The sequence below is a fragment of the Homarus americanus genome, unplaced genomic scaffold (assembly GCF_018991925.1).
Source record: "Homarus americanus isolate GMGI-L3 unplaced genomic scaffold, GMGI_Hamer_2.0 scaffold16430, whole genome shotgun sequence".
NCBI lineage: Eukaryota > Metazoa > Arthropoda > Malacostraca > Decapoda > Nephropidae > Homarus > Homarus americanus.
This window is the reverse complement of record NW_024729259.1, coordinates 1,016,499-1,036,789: the sequence shown is the minus strand read 5'-3', so window position 1 is coordinate 1,036,789 and position 20,291 is coordinate 1,016,499. Positions and strand designations below refer to the sequence as shown.

The window sequence follows — 20,291 nt, the reverse complement described above, 5'->3', positions numbered from 1 at the left end:
TTAAGAAAATGTCCACAATGTGCTGGAGGTTAGAAGAATAAATTTACCTTTGGAGATTGATAAATTTTATAACAATATTACCCAAAATTACCAAGTAAAAGATATGTATATATTGAATTAAAAATAAGGTGTTTCTATGGACAGATAAGTTAAGGCTAAAGGATTAAGTTAACTTCTCAGGTGTGTAAACGTGTCAAGATCCTGCGCTGCTTAATTATGTTATTTCTATTATTCTGTTCAAAACACTTAGATCAGTACTGTTGTTCGCTGTAGTAAGGAGTACAGTACAGTACAGTACAGTACATGTTAACACGAGGCTCAGTCACCGTACACGGGGTCAGGAACAGCCATGACAAGAACAAGTGTGATTACTAAAACTTGCGCGGCAGGTATTAAGAAAAAAAATGAATAGGCAACTAAGGAAACGCAATCTCCTTAATGTGATAAGTAAAGAGTTAATATTACTGTCAAAACGAAAAAATGTGAAAAGATCTTCACTTGAAACGTTGAAAAATACTGTTATCTTATACTGAGCGTCTCCGAACACGTGTGGCCACTTTTGTTAATTGCATAGAAGTCCAAACAAAATGAAAGCGTCCTTCGAACCGGAGTCGAACCAGTGACCTATGGATGTCTGCTTTATGTACCAACTACAGTCCACCGCTCTACCAACTGAGCTATCGAAGGAGTTAAGAAAAGTGAAAGTCGTGTGATACAAGACTTTCTCTCCAGCAGGTTTCGTCAGGTGTTAATTGTGCTCCACCTCCTGAGGATGACTGAGATGGTCAACACTCATCAGCCTTCCTCCTCACACCACAACACTAGAGAACTACAGTAATACACTAATTGTCAGTAATATTTAATTCTACGAGTGAACTACACTCCTCGTACGTGACAAACACACACACACACACACACACACACACACACACACACACACACACACACACACACACACACACAACACACGAACGTACGCACTTTAGCTGCCCTCGGTTACCAACAGTTGTCTACATCATACGAAGATCAGTGAATGCTACAAATTACCAAACTGTATAGAGAAAACTAATTAGATTCCCTTACCTGTGGAGATATACAGTTAGTAATTAGTCATTGCTAATGACTAATTGGTGCTATCTGATCCAGCTTCTGTCCACAAGTCAGCATTGCAGCTCCCACACCGAGGACTGGGACACCTACAGATGCTGACTTTATCTGATGGTGAAAGTTAAATCATATTAATCCTTTTGAATCATAAGATGTAGATTAAATATTCACTAAACAATTTACTTCATAAAAATTTCTGGCCACAAACGCCTCTCTACTAACGGGGAGGAATGTTCACCAAGACCTTGAACAATATTGATATAGAAAATTTCAAAGGTATTAATTAACGTGTTTATATTTCATAAGCCCAACAGATTCCTACAGACAGGTGAGTTTGTGATGCGTCAGTCAAGAACCCTTATCACTTGATTTATATTTCCTTTATATATTATAATATTTCTAATCTGATCTCCAACTATTGTTTGTATTGAAAAAACAGTTAAGCAGAGTTAACCACAGCAGAGGAAATGATCAAGGAGAGGAGGAACGACAACAATTAAGTCTGCTTAGAGAATTTTAGCAGCAGGAATTAAAAGTAAAGAAAAGAGCCAACTAATAAACAGTCATTTGAACTTGAAGAACTTGATAAAGTTTAGAGTGGAGGACTGTGGTCGCCAACCCTCAGATATGAGAAAGGTGCTCTGATTGATTGATTGACTATATCTATTATGTGATTTACCAGTTCCATCTACAAGTCAATACCCACACACAATTCGTTGTTGTTATAATGTCACAGTGTTATTACTGCGCTATAACAACGAAGGTCTTTAAGTGAAGAACATGATTAGTAATACACTAGTCCAGCAACATTAAAAAAAATCTGAGATAGAGCTCAATGTTAAACACAACCTATCAACCCTCTTTATCAGAAAAGCTCCTCCTGATACGATAAAGCAGGTCTGGCTACACTATTAGTCTGTTTCTCACATACACGGACGATTGAGTTAATTGTCCGAATACATCAACAGGGAAAAGTATATCCTTCGAACCGGATTCGAACCAGTGACCTATGGATGTCTGTTTTCAATCCCAACTACAGTCCACCGCTCTACCAACTGAGCTATCGAAGGAGTTATAAAGTGGTAAATATGAGTAATACATGAGACCCTTCAACAGGTTTCTCTGACAAACTCTCAGGCATGTGGTAGTGAGTGTGGGGTGACCAAAACACTCATCATCTCTCATCACATCACACTCCAGCAGAGAAATTGAAATACTTTACTGACCATAAAAATATTACATCAAAAGGCCAGGGTAGTGTACTACCCCCACCCTCACCTTTGTCATCCCCTTCTGGGGTTTACAAAAAATTATACATGTTATCACAATAACTATTTTTACATCAATGAAATAGCTCAATTTGACAAATAATGCAATCCTACACAAAATTAAATGTCATATCCTCGAAGCAAAAATTTTTATACAGTGCTAGAATTACTTTAATTTTTCCAATATTAATCATCCAACAAACTTGTTTCTTTAAGGTAGTGATCTCACTGTTCCTGTATGGTTGGATTTTTTCACATCCTAATACATAATGTTGTAGTGTATGGGCATCCCTAAGATGAACACAGTTGACCCGCCCCTCCACTTATCTGCCAGTAATATTTGTATCTCAATCTTAGTCTCATTATAACAGTATCAAAGATGGTAAGTTAGTCCCATAAGTTACATTGGTGTTTTGTAAAACATACAACTAGTGCTGAAAACTCTCGCTACATATGGCAGTCACTTCTCTTCTTGCTTTTTCCCATTATTCTCTTTCTTTACATTTCCCTCTTTATCGTTCTAATACTTATATTGCTGACAATATCTATATACATCTTTTCTGCAGCTTTTTTTGGCCAATTTGTCAGTCATTTCATTTAAATGAATCCCCACATTTGATGGAATCCATACAAACTGCACATGACATTCCATTTCTTGCATTCCTATGACCAGTCGTTTACAGATATTAACACTATGAAAGTTACATGGATTTTTACTCTGCAAAGCTTCCAGTGCACTTTTACTGTCAACAAAAATATATGTTTCTTTACATGTCTCTATAGCAACCTGGAGTCCTTCACATATTGTGTGTAGTTCAGCCAGCGTGGATGAGGTGTTGTTATTAATTCTTTTACAAACCGTTTTATCTGAACAACACTCATTGATAAAATATCCCTTGTAAAAACACCACATCTCGCTTGACCGTTACTTAATACTGATCCATCACAATATATATGTACAGTATTTCGCCTGGTAAAACTATTTATTTTCTCTAAAAACACATTTCGTAAATAACTGGGATGCCAATAGTCTTTTTTCCCTCAAGCTGTAAAATATCTACTGCAATGCATCCTTCCTGCCATGGTCTAAACCTTAAATAAGTTTGTAATGAAAAGCAATATTTATCTACTCCATACTCCATCATAATATTATACACTAGCCTTGGACACATTGCCAAGATCTGTTCTTTCATTTAATCACATTATTGTATGGGACAACCTATTATCTCCTCCTCTCCTAATGGTCCTAAGAGTAGCGGCTACAGCAAGTTCCTTTACTCTATGCTCTATACTTGGTAAATCTAACTCAGTCTCATTATTTCAATTCTAGTGATCCGTTGACACCCTAAAACGATTAATATGGCCTCGTTTTGTAACACTTCACGCTTTTGTATAAGTTTCTTACTGTGCATTATAAGGATGGGAGCTGCATAGTCAATAACTGAACGTATAGTACAGATATAAACCATCCTTAAAATAGGAATACCTGCGCCATTTCCCTTCCATGCCAAAGCTCTTAAAGGTCTTAAACGTCCCTTAGATGTATTCTCCAGGTAGTGCATCTGACGTACTTTACTGTTGAACTTATACCCAATGTACATCCCAAGGTATTTGTTAGCACCAACTTTTTCTTGCCTTAATCCATTCAAAATAAATCCCCTTGTTCATAATTTCTGACCTGATATTTAGTTTTTCTCTGTTAGCTACAAAGCCCATTCTAAACAAAGTGTACTCAATGCATCTAAAGCCTCTTGCATGTTTCTCATACCTTTACACCGTATAAGTATATCATCAGCATATATTATAACCTGTGAGTCTCCAGAAAATTCGTAGCGAGCCATTATGTTCATCAATATGTTAAAAAGAGTGGGGCTAAGTACACCTCCCTGTGGGGTTCCCAACTCCATCTCTCTCTCTTCTGAGTACCAACCCTGAAACCATACTCTAGCCATTCTGTTACTCAAGTAATCCACAATCCATTTCAGCAACTTCCCAGAAACCCCTAAATTAATTTGTTCAAGTACGACTTCCTTATTTGCCCTATCAAAGGCCCCTTTTAAGTCTACAAAAGTCCTACATGTAGCCTCGGAGTTATTCAAACACTTTACAAAGTCTGCAGTACTTCTCCCTTTCATAAATCCAAGTAAATTGGGCACCAAGACATTTTCCACTTTATACAACAACCTGTTTAATACTATTCTTTCCATCATTTTACTAAAACAAGAGGTCAAAGATCTTGGACGAAAATCTCCATTGCTCTTTGGTATTGGTACAATTACTGCTTTTTCTACTTTAGAGGGATACAACCTCCATTATAAGACATATTAAACAAGTCTAACAGGAGTTCTTCTCTAATACCAGCCAGACAGTTCAGGATATCATATGTTATACCATCATCATCACCGGGTGCCGTAGACTTTCCCTTTTTTTAATCGCATATAATAACTCGCCTTTCGTTATAGGAACACGTGTATCATCCTCCAGTGTACGCTGACTTTGTACTCACTCACTCCTAAGTTTACTCTTACTTTGTAATGAGGTCTGCACACACTGAGGTAATTCGGCAAAACTAGCAGTCCCAGCTCATTTCCTAAAAAGTTGACTGGCCCTGTGGGTCAGGGTAGCTGTTGCTCTTGCTTCGAACACCTCGCACTTTATTCACTTCCTTCCATATGTCACCCAAGGTCTTGCCTTTAGCGATTCTCCCTAAAAAGTCTGTCCAGGATGTATTCCGAGCCTCTTGCTTGATTGCACTATACGTTTTTGCACTTTCTTTCAGTATTGCTTGATTTCATTATCATTCCCTTTGCACCTTTCTAAGGAGTTTACTCCAGCCCTGAACCAGTTTATCATTCACGTACATATTACGTTTCCCCTTAATTATTTCTCCTTTATAACTACACTTACTTGTCGTCAAAACAGAATCAATAATATGTTATAAATCATCATAAAAGCTATCAACATCCTTTGGTTCATAATCTGTATACCAACTCTGTATAGTCGTGATGAGCTCCTGTATTTTCTCTTCTGGCAACCAATATCTTTTCGGCTTAACCCTTAAGCCCAGGGTTAGGGTGCTGAACGTGTCAACTTCACTCAGCTAGTGAATTACAGTCTACATGACAATTTATATATCAATTTCAAGTCGTATATCTTCTTTCACAGAGTTAACAGGCTTCCAGAACTGTTACCATATATCCCAGTACAGTAATACCTGAGGCATCTGGCAGGTGCTACAAGTATAGGCAAATAATATCAGGAGAGAGAGTATATATCTTTAGTATATTGTACACTTATTTATAAATAATATGACCAATGACAATCCTCCACAATCTACTCAATACTCTCATTGGCCGCATCAGAACGATGTTCACATGCACATATACTCAAGTGTACACACACCTGGACACGCTCACACACTCACAGCAACAGGTAAACTCGCACACGAGCAAACAGAATAGAATCGAATACGTAATTCTTCCTTAAAGTGTTTAATTTGGTTCGAAATTTTTATAATCCCAAACACAAAGTTTCCGTGAGATCAACTTTAACAAACATCACACACCACACTTACACTGTTCAACACTCGCTCGAGAGAAATGAATTGCATGATGTCATATCAAGTTCATTATCTAAGCCAGAGTTACAACCACGAACCAAAATATCATTGCATTACATAACCACATTTTATCACTGAATGTCACATGCGGTAACTGGTGAACCACGGGACACTCACTCCGAGGAACAGGTGCTAGATGAGTACCTAACGTTTAATCTTCACACAAACATTACAGTTATCACATGTAAGATTGCACACCGCAAATGCGTCTCACCGAAGAACGAATGTTGAATTGGAGGTAGTCAACTTTGTATTAATGAATATTGTCATCAATTATACAACGCTTGTCATAACATGGTTCCCACTACACGGTGAGTCACTCTTACACCCGAATTATTAAACAACATCTTCCCTTGAAGAGGCTCGACGTGTTTCACCCCGAGCTTTAAACTAAACGAGTCCCGAGGGAAGATACTGTTTAATAATACGTGATACACTTGGGGACGGCCGCTCGGTTGTATTCATAGATTCAAATAATTCGGAACCAAATAAAAGTGTCCTTCGAACCGGATTTGAACCAGTGACCTATGGATGTCTGCTTCAAATACCAACTACAGTCCACCGCTCTACCAACTGAGCTATCGAAGGAATTAAATGTTATGGAAGTCATGTGATACAAGGCTCGCCCACCAGCAGGTCTGTCTTATGACCCGCCCGCCACCGTCGACACTTAAGGGTTGTGTGAGGCACAGAATACCCTACACTACCTTGATGTTGCATTCATACAACTTCGAGTGGATCAATTTGAGAATCTTGGTAGATTCGCCTTTACCTACATTATGCACACCGTACTGATGCTGGGCGAGTATAGGTAATATGTGATGTTGCATTTCATTTGTATCTGAGTATCTAGAACAAATATGTATCCATCACAGACAACAATTTTCCTATAAGTCACCAATTATTTTTTAAAGGAGAATTATACAAAAACGGCATAAATATTCGAGTAAAATTCATCCAAAAAATTCATTCCAGGACATTAATACATACTGCAACAAGATACTCTATGTAGTTACAGCTAATCCTACATACAGTACATGACTAAAATCCGTAAATGCTAGTAACAAACTCCTTATGTATATAAAGACACCTTCACTTTCACAGATATACACTACAGTTATTTCATTATGTCACATTACTCGTGTCATTTATATATATATATATATATATATACCGAGAAACTACACAGAGTCGACCTGGCGTGAGAACACAGTACATTTTACACTGGGAAACCTGTGATGGCTCGCGTTACCTGTTGGAGTCGAGTAAATCATGACAGTAGTAAAAGCTATCCTTCGAACCGGATTCGAACCAGTGACCTATGGATTTCTGCTCTAAGAACCAACTACAGTCCACCGCTCTACCAACTGAGCTATCGAAGGATCTGGTTCTTAGTGAAAGCTGTGTTATGCAGGACACACCTCCTCCGGGTAAGGTGCGGTTGTTAGGCGGCCACCACTCAACACCTCCCTCTTCACACCACAACACAGGGACGATACGTTAACACACTAGTTGTAAGCACTACTTATTCTCATAGTTAACTACAGTTTATGGGCTTGATATTCCTCTACGCAAAATTTACATTGCTGCTGTTATAACAATGAATATGCACACGTACGAACGCGCTCCGTAACCCACATTCGCGCGAGCAGACTTACACAAATACCTACACGTACATTATCGTGTGTTTGATGTTCTCTAAACTGCATCAGTGTACTGTACTTCCTTGATATATTCAGCTTGAGGAGAAATTTGGATGCAAACAAACTTTTGATCTATTAATATAAAATGTTTCACAATGCCTCTCAGGTAAAAAGAACGGCTGGTTATCCATTATGAAAGTCAAAAATTTCATAATAATACAATTCTAGAATATCATTTAAAGTGTATTCGTTGCAATATATATAAATGTTTTGTTTACAAGTAAATTATTGTGATAAATCACGTCAAGTAAAATTATCGTGTGTCAATAATCAGCCTCGTTCATTTTTATCTTTGTTTATTATTATATTACCAAATATTTGTTTTCATTATTTTTTTATTGGAATATATGTAAGCAAACTCTAGTTAGTCGGTGACATTGAAGGTATTCAAAAACAGGAATGATGTGAGTCCCTAACAGACTGTGTTGCTACTACTGACGCCTCAGGTAAATACAAACTTAAATGTAATAGTAACAGCCAATACACACGATCTCCATAACCTGAAAAAAAACGATGCATTACCACTATTAATATAATGCATCATCACTGAAACTCCTCCAGGCGAAATGAGACAATTCAGCTACACTGTGAGCGTCTCCGTCTGGCTGTGGCAACTGATGTTAATTAATGGATTCAATTACAAAAAGTTATATCCTTCGAACCGGATTCGAACCAGTGACCTATGGATGTCTGCTTTATATACCAACTACAGTCCACCGCTCTACCAACTGAGCTATCGAAGGAACTATAAAGAATGAAAGTTGTGTGGTGCATGACGCTCTCTCCTCCCGGTGTGTCACAACAAGTTCCGCTCTACTACAGTACGTCCGGGTTAAGAGTAAGGCGGTCATGACTCAACAAGCGAGGCCACATTAATACACAAGCTACTTCACAACTGGTAAACTACGGATATCGTCCATGCGAAAAATATAAAAGTGAGTCAAATACAAAACATTCTCCTTAAATTCAAGAATAATGAGATTATATAATGCCCATCAAGAGGAAACGTTATCTGTAACTGCTCGTGTCACTTGCTGGACGACAGAAGAAAGAGAGAGAGAGAGAGAGAGAGAGAGAGAGAGAGAGAGAGAGAGAGAGAGAGAGAGAGAGAGAGAAGATCCTTTCTAATTAAGGATGTTTGCCAATATCAATTAGTCCACCGTTCTACCATGTGAGCTACCTGAGAATCTACATACTATACCGTACTCAAAGTTGGGTAACAGTTGACATACACTCATCTAGGTCTGTCAGATTTTTTCAGGGATATTCAGGGATTAGCCCACCCGGGCACAGGTCACTGACCCCCATCGGGGCCTGGGGGGCGAAAATGTAATAATAACAATAATAATAATAACTAGTTCTTAGTAAATACAATTTATAAAAATTAAAAATTAAAAATAAAACAATTAAAACAATAATAATAATAACTGATAATAATAATAATAATAATAATAATAATAATAATAATAATAATAATAATAATAATAATAATAAAGAAATACAAAAATTAAAAGTAGATCAGTAGTGAGAAACGATAACATTATGTATGTTGTGTTGTCAAAGTAAGAGAAACAATTGAGACCCTGCAATTGTGTATAAATGAGGCAGAAGTCAGATCGGCAACCTGGGACTTGGTCACAATTTTCGTGATGCCATATGGCAGCAGGGTCTACCATTAGACAACACATTATGCTTCCAATATCTTCTCAGGCGGTAGTATCTTCCTGTTTCATAGCTGCCTACTACCAACTACATAATGTATTTACAAGTTGAATATTACAGTTAATTACAGGTTGAGTATTACAAATTTTGCTCTGCTCTTCATAACAAAACGCGTATCCACACACCACTACATCAACACCAAGGTATCCATAAAAAAAAAATTACTTTAAAAACCAAAATAAATCTGCCAAAATAAACCATGACGTCACGTAAGCTCTAATCTGCGTTAACTAAAAAAAAAAGCAGGATTAAATTATTTTTCGTTATTATTCATGTCTTATTTTAGTTCTTTGTACTGAAAGGATTTTCTTTAATATTTACTTTAATACCTATTGACATTAACAAGCGCCTCATGACGCTCCGAGTACCACTGAATCATTCACGTCATGCCTTTTTCATCAGTGCATATGCCCCAACACTGGATGCAGAGGATTACATTAAGGAAGCCTTTTACGCCGACCTCGGCAGAGTACTAACCTTTAGCCCCAGAGAAGATAAGGTTGTGCTCCTTGGCGACTTCAATGCCAGAGTTGGTAGAGATGCTGACATTTGGCAGGGAATCATAAGGAGAAATGGACTAGGCAAGTGTAATCCCAACGGCCTACTCCTCCTCAGCAAGTGTGCTTCACACAACCTCACTATCACCAACACCTTGTTTAGGCAGAACAACAAGTTCAAGGGTTCGTGGCAACACCCACGATCCAACCACAGACATCTCAATGACTGCATCATTGTCAGAGAAAGAGATCGCTGAAATATCCTTATCACCAGTGCCATGCATGGCTCAGACCACTGCGACACTGATCATCGGCTCGTCAGAGCCAAGCTCTCAATTCACGTCACCCCAAAACGGCGAAGGCAGCAAGCCTCCAGAAGAGATTTTAACACTAAGCGTCTGGAGGATCCAGTGGTAGCACAAGCTTTCAGAAAGCAGCTCGAACATTGGCTGATAAACAACCTGACAACAAACAATCCAAACCTCAGTGCCGAATGGCATAGTCTTGACACTGTCAACAAAAACCTGCAGAGTCTTAACACTACCCGGTACATTGAACAACTCTGCAACACACGATTGCTTCCTTCCATGGCTGGATTCGAGTAAATTTATATATTATATATATAAATATATATAAATGTGTCCTTCGAACCGGATTCGAACCAGTGACCTATGGATGTCTGTTATATGTACCAACTACAGTCCACCGCTCTACCAACTGAGCTATCGAAGGAGCTATTTAGAGTGAAAGCTGGGTGGTGCTTGACACTCTTCCCGGTGTGTCCCAACAAGTTCGGCTCTACTACGCGCGGGTTAAGAGTAAGGCGGTCATGACTCAACACGCAAGGCCACATTAATACACCAGACTACTTCACAGCTGGTAAACTACAGATATCGTTCATGCTAAAAATAATACGAGTGAGTCAAATACGAAACACAGTCTCCTTAAATTCAAGAATAATGAGATTATATAATACCCATCAAGAGGAAACGTTATCTGTGGCTGCTCGTGTCATTTGCTGGACGATAGAAGAAAGAATATCCTTTCTAATTAAGGATATTTGCCAATATCACTTAGCCCACCATTCTACCATCTGAGCTACCTAAGAATCTACACAGTATACCGTAATCAAAGTTGAGTAATACTTGACACACACTCATCCAGGTGTGTCAGGTTTTTTTTTTAATGTTTAGGAAAGAAAATAGGAGTGGCACAGTACTACAGGTATTTAAAGGTTAATTATTACAGTTAATTACAGGTAGATTTAAAAAAAATTATCTGTACTTCATAACACAACGCGCATACTTGGCCACACACCACTACACCAACACCAAGGTATCCATGAAAATTTTTTTATAACTTTAAAAACCAAAATATATCTGCCAAAATAAACCATAACGTCACGTAAGCTCTCATCTGAGTTAACTAAAAAAAAACCTACAGGATTAATTTATTTTTTCGTTATTATTCATATTTTATTTTATTCTTTGCACTGAAAGGATTTTATTTTTTAATATTTAGTTATTTTGTGTGTGTGTGTGTGTGTGTGTGTGTGTGTGTGTGTGTGTGTGTGTGTGTGTGTGTGATTTTTGTGTGTGTGTGTGTGTACAAGGTGGTGAAATGCGTCTAGTGTAGCAGAATTATGTTAGTGTTAAGGCGCAAGCACTGCTTGCTCCCTCTCGCTTTCAGCTAGCCCCGCTGGCTTGCCCTCGTGGCGAGCAGAGAAGCAACTTGCATAAGTCTTCCCCTGCCAGTACACAGCCTCTTCACCATCAAGACTCCTGCTGTGCCTCCTCGTGGCAACACACGGTAACTGGGTGCCTCGTGGGCCCAGACTAGATCAGTAGGGGATCTCGGAGTAGCAGTGGGCCCCAGAGGGATGGCGTATAGGCTCACTGGCATGTGGACACGTACTGCATAACGAGGCAGACAAGTGCCAACGCCAGAAAGACGCTGCCGCATCTCTCCCACACTAGATGTAGCCCCCCACATGTGCAACATCTGTGATCGACCCTGCCGGTCCCGTATCGGCCTTTTTAATCACCTCTGAACTAACCAACCTAGGTGACATCCTTAATAATTCATATCATTGTATCATAGCCGGATGATCGTCATACTCGATTCCGAGTGACAGCAAAGTTGTAGTAGAGTAGTATGTGTGTGTGTGTGTGTGTGTGTGTGTGTGTGTGTGTCGAAGGTGAGAGTGACAGTCAAGAGAGGAAACACAATCTCCTTGACCTGGAGGACACGAGATATTATTCCACTGTAAATGAAATGTGATGTTGATGTATTATAAGGTATTACTGCAGTACAACTCCTAAGGTCTTTAACCAGGGAAGCTCCTCCCAAGTCCTAATAACACTCCCCGTTACATTGAACAAATCTGCAACACTCACGATCGCTTCCTTTCATGGCTGGATTCGAGTAAATTGATATATAAAAATGTATCCTTCGAACCGGATTCGAACCAGTGACCTATGGATGTCTGTTATATGTACCAACTACAGTCCACCGCTCTACCAACTGAGCTATCGAAGGAGCTATTTAGAGTGAAAGTTGGGTGGTGCTTGACACTCTTCCCGGTGTGTCCCGACAAGTTCCGCTCTACTACGCGCGGGTTAAGAGTAAGGCGGTCATGACTCAACACGCAAGGCCACATTAATACACCAGACTACTTCACAGCTGGTAAACTACAGATATCGTTCATGCTAAAAATAATACGAGTGAGTCAAATACGAAACACAGTCTCCTTAAATTCAAGAATAATGAGATTATATAATACCCATCAAGAGGAAACGTTATCTGTGGCTGCTTGTGTCACTTGCTGGACGACAGATAGATAGATAGATAGATAGATAGATAGATAGACAAAGAAGAGATCCTTTCTAACCGTGAACTAAGGATGTTTGCCAGTAGCCAACCACAGTCCACCGTTCGCTCATGTGAGCTACCAAATAATCTACTTACTGTACTGGGATCACATTGGGGAACATTTGACACACTCATTCAGGTCTGTCAAATATTTTTCTTTAAGTTTAGGAAAGAAAATGGGAGAGTGGCTTGAGTATTAGGGATTTTACGGGTTGAATATTACAGTTAATTACAAGTTGAGTATTATAGATAATTACAGGTTGAATATTAATTAATTACAGGTTAGTATAACAGGTATTTACAGGTAGAGTATTATATCTATTTCTCTGTACTTCAGAACACAACGCGTACTTGGCCACACACCTCCACCAACACCAAGGTAACCATAAAAGTTTATATAAATTTAATAACCAAAATAAATTTGCTCAAATAAACCATGACGTCACGTAAGCTCTCACCTGCCTTAACAAAAAAATACAGAATTAATTTATTATTTCATTATATTTCTTCTTCGTAATTTTAGTTCTTTGTACTGAAAGGATTTTTTTTATTAAGTTAGTGTGTGTGTAATAAATAATAATAATAATAATAATAATTAACGGTTTATTGAAAGAGCTTGGCAGCCAGAAGGCTGAAAATATACAGTTACATATTTGGGGAATGGGTTACGAATTACAAATAATATACAAGTGACATAAGTGACACAAATAAGACATATAGTAACTTAGATGGGGATCAGCTCAAACTACAGTTCATTTCAACATAGTGACAGTGTAGGGAGCAGTGTTTACTGGGAGTGAATACACTGATTTATTACATGTTATTGATAATTTTTACAATGGTTGGGACTGGGCTGTTCTTATAGCGATCAGTTCGTGCACGTATGGGCTGGATGCGGTTGTGGTGTCGAACAGCAATTCTCGGACAGGGGATCTCAGGTGGTAGTAGGGCCGGTGTGTGTTCTTGTGTGTGTGTGTGTGTGTGTGTGTGTGTGTGTGTGTGTGTGTGTTTGTTCATCGGTGATTATTTGATATTTAAGGCGTCTTGAGTTGTTTCCCTTGAAGGAAAAGATTACTTGGTTGATCTTAGAGGAGACCCTGCTAGTCTTCCTAGGGTCACCTTTAACGTTACGTTACGTACGTTACACACGCACACACTCCATCTCTCCCACAGTTCAGCTCCACCGCAACACTCAACGGCTGCCCTCCGCACGCCGCAACATTAGCATTCAGTATAAAGTCATTAAGTTCTCCTCACCGCTGCCTTTCGTGCGGTGAACTACAGTCTTTGAACACGACTCTTCTCCACACATACCCATGATCAAAGCTGCGTGTGGTAATAACGGAACAAAGGAGACGACCTGGCCAGTTTTCTTACCAATTGCACGTTCTTGCCGCATCAGCGAGGAAAACTCTTCGTTTATATTATCATGAAATATAAATGAAATACCAAGTTATTAAAGAATTATAAAAGCTCACACTACCAGATAAAAATAACTAAAAGTTCACGTTACCTGAAATTTTTTTTAAAAATTACGTTACGATCTTTATTCTCTTCTCTTAGGTGAATGGTCTCCTAAACTTGCTAACTAGTAGTGGGTGATCGGTTGGCTTTCCACCTGCAGTATATATAAACACTCCCGACTCTATTAACCGAGACTTAAAACTCGTCCTTCGAACCGGATTCGAACCAGTGACCTATGGATGTCTGCTTTAGAACCAACTACAGTCCACCGCTCTACCAACTGAGCTATCGAAGGAAGTTATAGTTTGTAGGACTCTTTTTCTTTGTTATGGTTAGCACTCGGTTTTATTAACGAAGTTCCTACGATGGTGTTATGTCACCTTGGTCTTAAAGGATGCTTACACTTACTCTTAAAACAATAACTACAGGTTTTTCCAGTAATGCTATCAAGTGTTTATATATTATATGGAGTAAATCGTATCAAAATATCAAAATACCTATCTGTTCCATGAAGCTTAGGAATCATGTATCAATACTTACCGAATTACTGTAACCACACGTCGCCCAAGTGTTAAATTTACGACTACCTGTCAGCGGCAAGCATAATTAAATTTTTCTTTTTACTGATATATATATATATATATATATATATATATATATATATATATATATATATATATATATATATATATATATATATCAGTACTATTTCCTCTATGAAAACGTTTCATTAGTATTGTGATTTAGGTAGAATTTTTACACACAGCTTTGATTGATAACTAACAATGTTGCTTTATAATACGAAAGCTATGAGCAGACATAAACAACAATGCTAAATTGATAATAGTCCAAAAGATATCCACTGTCCACCTCAAATGATAGATGACATAAATACCTCCTAATATACTGTAGATGAACCAATCAAATCAGGTGTCAGTCTCTGGTCAGTGCTGGATGGTGACACCCTGTGGCTTACTCCGTCAAGGTGGAGTCAATTCAAATGTACTAAAACAATTTCCTTCGAACCAGTGACCTATGGATGCCTGCTCGCATTGTTCTAACAGTCCACCGCTTTACCAACTGAGTTATCGAAGGAATAAAGATTTTAACTATTAAATTAATCCTATGGAACCATGGCAAGAGCGTCCATTACTTTGGCATTGTGAAAAATTAAGTCTTTACCATCCTCTAATAATTTCGATATTCTTTACATCTGAATCCATTATCATTCATCATTTTACTGTAACTAGATGAAGCGGTTGAGAAAAACAAAGAACGTGAAATATTTGCCGAAAAGATTATATAAACAAAAATACCCAAGAGAAAAAACACAGATAAGACAAATAACACATTATACTGAATTTAGTTTGAATAAGTATTTTGGAGATGATGAGTCAAGTTTCTTAGTCGAGTTGCATGAGGGATAATAATTAGCATAGAGTATAAAGTTAAATATGTAACAAAACAATCCGGGTCTTGATTTGATTTGATTTTTTTTTTTGGTTTTTACGGGCATTAGCCCACCCGGGCACAGGTAATGACTCACATCAGGGCCTGGGGGGCGAAAATATAATAATAAATAATAATTAAAATAATAATATTAATAATAGCTATTATCATTATTATTACAACAATTAATAAAATTAATAGCAAATTAATACAAATAAAATAATAAGAATAATAAAAATAACCATAAATAAATACAAAATTGAGAAAATAAATCAAGAGTGAGAAATTATATACATTACATATGTTGTGTTGTCCAAGTAAGAGAAACAATTGAGACCCTGCAATTGTGTGTAAATGAGGCAGCTACTATCAAGCCCCTGACAAAAATCAACAACACACATTTATGGCATTAAAGCTGATACACTAATCAAACCACAGAGAACCTGTAATGGATGCGTTCAGAGTTATTATTTAAAACCACTCTCTCTCTCTCTCTCTCTCTCTCTCTCTGGAAGGAAGGAAGGAAGGAAAGTTGAATAAGAATGCGAACTACCAAGATTTTGTCTGGTAAATAATGTCCGGGTCCTTCAGCTTAACATTAAATCTCAAAAGGTCAAAGGTCAGGGTCAAGACCTGTTCTATCAGGTGGTTATGCTTTCTGCAGAGTTTACCACATTAAATGAACACCTTCAGAAATTATAAGAGCATTTAAACTTATATTCACCTGTACAATACTTGAAAATACGGATCACCTGAATATTAGACACCGAAGCTGATATCACGTCAGGATTAAACACCTTAATACTAACCTAACCTCACCTACGATACTCTAACATAACCCAAACCCTCTAGGACTCTAGGTAGTGTTAATGTGTATTACCACCATGTAAAATAATCAGGGGTGTCTAATCTTTAGATGGTCTTTAAAAATAATAATCATAATAAAGGCATCATTAAGCTTCAATAAAGTATGAAGCTCTGTAAACAAGCATTCAGGTAAATCGTGATATTTTATTTTGGTCGAAAATTTCCTAAAGCCTCGATGATTCTTGTATGACTTAATGGGTTAAAGTGTCTCACAATGGTCCTTAGGGTTGATGTCTGACACCCCACCCCTCATCCCTGACACCCCCTCATCCCTGACACCCCCCATCCCTGACACCCCCTCATCCCTGACACCAAGGCGAAGGAGTATTAAGCCCATTTCTCTATCTTGGCCCATTGAAGACCTTTGGCTTTTTAACCACCTTAAACCTGGAAAGGAAGTCTCAAAAGATGTTGTTGGTTCCTAAAGGGGTAGTGTGGATCACCTGGGAAGTAACCTCAGTGAAGAAAATAATAAAATTCAATATAAATCGGACTGGTCTGTCTTTTATCGTGTGCGTCTCCTTATGGACGAACGGTTGTGGGTTAGCTAGAGAGATATATATATATATATATATATATATATATATATATATATATATATATATATATATATATATATATATATATATATATATATATATATATATATATATATACATACATACTTATTTATTTATTTATTTATTTATTAATTTACTCAACTGCCAGGGTTATTGAGCATCATTCACGAAGTTTATTTTTTGCAAGAAAATTAAGATTAAATTGGTGACCTCAGAGTTGTGTTATTATGTGTATGATGATGTTTTAAGCACCGTTCCTGAAGTCATAGTTAATACACCAGACAAGTTTTGAAAAGTAAGAACACTTTTTTTATAAAATATTACTACGCTTCAACAACTAAGGTCTCTATGTGCGTATACCAAATTACTGATTGCACTCGTCATCAACAATAACAAATACGAGAGATACCACTGGTGATTTATGACCATTACAGTCCCGCCCAGTAACAACGACGACGACAAAGTTTATACCGTAACAGTTTAATACTAACACTACAGTAGTTATACTAATTAATACAAATGAGGATCCTCCCACGTTAGACGCACCAATCATGTTTATGATCATAGTAAATTACATCCTTGGGTTGACTGTGTTGTTAATGGTCCGGTGTATCCCACAATTCTCACTGCCTCTAACTCTTGATGCACTGCTGTAATTACTAGTATTATTACATACTTAAAGACCGTATTGCTGTTGGAGTGCAGTAATATACACTAACGTCAACCTCTATATCCAGTATTGTTTGTTTCATTGTTACGAAGGAAAGTTTAGATCTGGCATATAGGAAGTGTGTCGAGTCTAGACTGTGAGGAGGAGAAGGTCGACGAGTTTTAAGATTTCCATTGAACATTATTATTATTATTAATTTCTATTTTTTCACTTTTGTCATTTACTTATTCAAATATTTACTTCTTTCCTCCATAATTACTCATAATAACCAACCCGCCCTCATTGCCTCAGCTCTTACACCCTGATGACCAAATCAATGACACAAAAAATAATTCAAAATGACAATAGTGGAGAGAGTTATGATGATTCGTTATTATAAGCATGATATACAAGGCGGGGGAAAATATTTATCCATGATAATGCAACGTATCCTCTCTCTCTCTCTCTCTCTCTCTCTCTCTCTCTCTCTCTCTCTCTCTCTCTCTCTCTCCCTCTCTCTCTCTCTCTCTCTCTCTCTTCCCTCTCTCTCTCTCTCTCCACCCTCTCTCTCTCTCTCTCCACCCTCTCTCTCTCTCTCTCCCCCTTCTCTCTCTCTCTTCCCCCTCCTCCCTATAAAGACAACATCCTGGTGAGTGACGCCGTGTTCGTCAACTCATCAACACAATTGGTGACCGACACTCACTTGCCAATAAACAAGGAAACTATCAATCCCGCCTGACATATGACAATTGACTTGGCATTGAGGTCAGTCATAGCGTGTGCTGGTGCGCCGTAAACAGCGCCTATACGGCATGTTTAAACACAGCCACGCGATAGCTGCTCGATCTATGAGGGTACAAATGGCGCCAATTGATGAGGCTGCTCTAGCGTGGGCTCAAAAGTTGGGGCGATGATGATGTTATTGTGGTTGTTGGAATCTGTGTTGTGTTGTGTTGTGTTGTGTTGTGTGGTGCTTTGTTTGTGTTGTGTTGTGTTGTGTTGTGTTGTGTTGTGTTGTGTGGTGCTTTGTTTATGTTGTGTTGTGTTGTGTTGTGTGGTGCTTTGTTTGTGTTGTGTTGTGTTCGCAAAGAAGACATTCGCACCCACGCACCAACTTTGAACCCCTGGTGTACAGTATATGGTAACCCCCACATCGAACTGCCATAAAAGGACAAATCAACTCATTCTAAGGGGCCTTAAGGCACGGTGGTGAAGAATAATGTTTTATATTTACACCTCCACGAAACTTCACGTTAAATTCAATGGTTACCTTTTCTGACTGACGGAAACATGTTTAATGATCAGGCGGTAATGGGATGTGTTATTCAGATTGTAGTGTATGGTTAAAAAAAGGTAAAATAAAGTTAGTTGATATTTTAATAAAGTTCATTACTGAGCCTTAAACCTTTCACTAAGAGGACGCCACTTTTAATATTTTATTTTATTAATGCCAGACGATTTTATTCAGCATAGAGAGGATTCCATACACAGGTGATTAACGTCTAGTCTTTTAACGTGTATATTAGATAAGACATCCAACTTACGGTGTTAATTCTAAGTGATTGGTACTTCGTGATCATAGTAATTAAAGTTCCTAAATCTCAATTAATCCGAATATTACAATGGGTTAAATTCTCTCTCTCTCTCTCTCTCTCTCTCTCTCTCTCTCTCTCTCTCTCTCTCTCTCTCTCTCTCTCTCCGGCGCTTTAACTTTCACAAACATTCAATATCACAAAACTCTTATAAAAGTTCCCTCACTTTACCAGTTTTGAAAATATAATAACGAAAACGGAGATTATATTGCTTTCTATTTCATCATTATTGACGAATTATAATATTTGGTTCTTTCTATCTATCTATCTATCTATCTATCTATCTATCTATCTATCTATCTATCTATCTAGAGAAACAAATATATAACAAAAGAAAACAAATAACACACACAAAATAATTATAGAAATGATTATGAATTTACAACAGAAGGACTTTTCTTTATTCATTCATCTATCACCCGCCGCCACCCGAGTATGAATAATAAATAGATGTAAAAAAATATATTCATTCTTGCCTCCGTCTACTTTAGGTACAGAAGCGCTCGGGTGAAGAGGCGAAAGTCGTCCAATTGGAATATTCAGGGATTTGGCAACTTAATTTTAGCATTTCAATGCACGGCCCACCCTTCAACTCCATGGTGGGGAGGAGGAGGAGGGGTGGGAAGGAGGAGGAGGAGAGGAGAAGGAGAAGGGTACAAGGAGGAAGAGAGGAGGGGAAGAAGGAGGAGGGGAGGGAAGGAGAAGGAGGAGAGGGGAAGGAAGGAGGAGGGGGAGAGGGAGAAGGAAGGAGGAGGGAGGGAGAAGGAGGAGGAAGGAAGGAAGGAGGAGGGGAGGGAAGGAGGAGGAGGGGAAGAGAAGGAGAAGTAAGAAAAGAATGACGGGGATGAAAAGGAAGATGGGAGGGGTGTTGGATGAGGTGGATGGGGATTAGCAAGATGGGGGAGGGGTAAGGAGGTAGATGG

At 38.2% G+C, this 20,291-nt stretch overlaps 8 non-coding genes across 8 annotated transcripts; all 8 read right to left on the bottom strand.

Moving 5' to 3' along the window:
- Positions 1-596: 596 nt before the first annotated feature.
- On the bottom strand, positions 597-687 carry Trnay-gua. The gene is given in 2 exon segments: positions 597-632; positions 651-687. It is a non-coding gene; the product is annotated as a tRNA-Tyr (tRNA).
- Positions 688-2,086: 1,399 nt separating this feature from the next.
- Trnay-gua lies at positions 2,087-2,177 on the bottom strand. Its single transcript is given in 2 exon segments — positions 2,087-2,122; positions 2,141-2,177. It is a non-coding gene; the product is annotated as a tRNA-Tyr (tRNA).
- Positions 2,178-6,491: 4,314 nt separating this feature from the next.
- Trnay-gua lies at positions 6,492-6,582 on the bottom strand. The gene is given in 2 exon segments: positions 6,492-6,527; positions 6,546-6,582. It is a non-coding gene; the product is annotated as a tRNA-Tyr (tRNA).
- Positions 6,583-7,285: 703 nt separating this feature from the next.
- Positions 7,286-7,376, bottom strand: Trnay-gua. Its single transcript is given in 2 exon segments — positions 7,286-7,321; positions 7,340-7,376. It is a non-coding gene; the product is annotated as a tRNA-Tyr (tRNA).
- A 973-nt stretch (positions 7,377-8,349) lies between these two features.
- Positions 8,350-8,440, bottom strand: Trnay-gua. The gene is given in 2 exon segments: positions 8,350-8,385; positions 8,404-8,440. It is a non-coding gene; the product is annotated as a tRNA-Tyr (tRNA).
- Positions 8,441-10,557: 2,117 nt separating this feature from the next.
- On the bottom strand, positions 10,558-10,648 carry Trnay-gua. Its single transcript is given in 2 exon segments — positions 10,558-10,593; positions 10,612-10,648. It is a non-coding gene; the product is annotated as a tRNA-Tyr (tRNA).
- A 1,715-nt stretch (positions 10,649-12,363) lies between these two features.
- Positions 12,364-12,454, bottom strand: Trnay-gua. The gene is given in 2 exon segments: positions 12,364-12,399; positions 12,418-12,454. It is a non-coding gene; the product is annotated as a tRNA-Tyr (tRNA).
- A 2,002-nt stretch (positions 12,455-14,456) lies between these two features.
- Trnay-gua lies at positions 14,457-14,546 on the bottom strand. The gene is given in 2 exon segments: positions 14,457-14,492; positions 14,510-14,546. It is a non-coding gene; the product is annotated as a tRNA-Tyr (tRNA).
- Between the last annotated feature and the right edge of the window lie 5,745 nt (positions 14,547-20,291).